Source organism: Glandiceps talaboti, chromosome 6 (assembly GCF_964340395.1).
Source record: "Glandiceps talaboti chromosome 6, keGlaTala1.1, whole genome shotgun sequence".
In the NCBI taxonomy this organism is placed as follows: Eukaryota; Metazoa; Hemichordata; class Enteropneusta; family Spengelidae; genus Glandiceps; species Glandiceps talaboti.
Window position 1 is genome coordinate 12,188,069 of NC_135554.1, and position 1,173 is coordinate 12,189,241.

A 1,173-nucleotide genomic window follows, 5' to 3' on the forward strand; every position below is an offset into this window, starting at 1 on the left:
GATTATGCAATTGAGTCATTAAAATTTATTGGGTGTTTACCAAAACTAATCAGATCTTTATGTTTCCATAAGGAAGATGAGTACCAAATTTCATATCTATTGAACCAGTCGTTTTGGAGAAAACGATGACACACAGACACACACACACACACATACACACATACATTTCTGCCCCTATAGTATCTCCTTCCTTACGGAAGAAAAAAAAACTATACTTCTGTCTATGAATGTATAGTCTGTATACAACCTGATATATAATGAAAAGTATACACTCCTCTGTCTATCATTGTAAACTAAAGGAATGTAACTGAGAAGTAACCTAAACCCCAAATGTACCATTAAGTAAAGGGACCATTGAAATGGTCTGATGTGATTATCTTACATTGTCCTGACTTGACTTCTGTTTTCTTTGCGTTTCCACTATTATTGTCTGTATTACTAGGTAGTCTTTTGTTGACATGGCATACACGTATCGTTATTTGATAAAAACCAGTGACCCTCTTTCTTTGCACGGTTTTCCTTGCTTTTGTTTCCAATGATGTAATTATTCAGAATGACCGTAGGATGACTTTGTTTCCGAACCACTTCATCATTGTACCAAATCCCACTAACGTACAGATCAATTGGTAACCACTCCACGTGTACCGAAGCTCGGCGTTTACTTATGATATTGGTCAGTTTAAGCTGATCATTGGCAGCATCGCCGATAATCTTATCTCCAGCGGTATCAGCGAAAAGATCTAATGCTTTTTCGACTTGTTCTATCAATTCATTCCAAACAGCCTTTGTCCCTAATGTTGCATTCAGATAGAGAAAACCTCCATTTAAACCTCCATCAAGATATACCAGACACATGCACAGTAAAGGTTACCGAATACCAACATTCAAAACAGACTACAGAAAATATTCATTTTCCCCTAGAACCATTAGAGAATGGAACAATCTGCCACCAGACATTGTAACTGCAGGTTCACTTGATGCTTTCATGTCTCACACTTTGACAACTAAATATACATTAACTTTTTATTTTATTGTATTTATTTATTTATTTATTTATTATTTATTTATTTATTTACTTTGAATCAGCACTGCTTTAATTCACCATCCTCAATTTTGTTGCGCACTCAATGGCAAAATCTTCAATATGTTTAAGGTGGCCAGTTATGGAAGAAG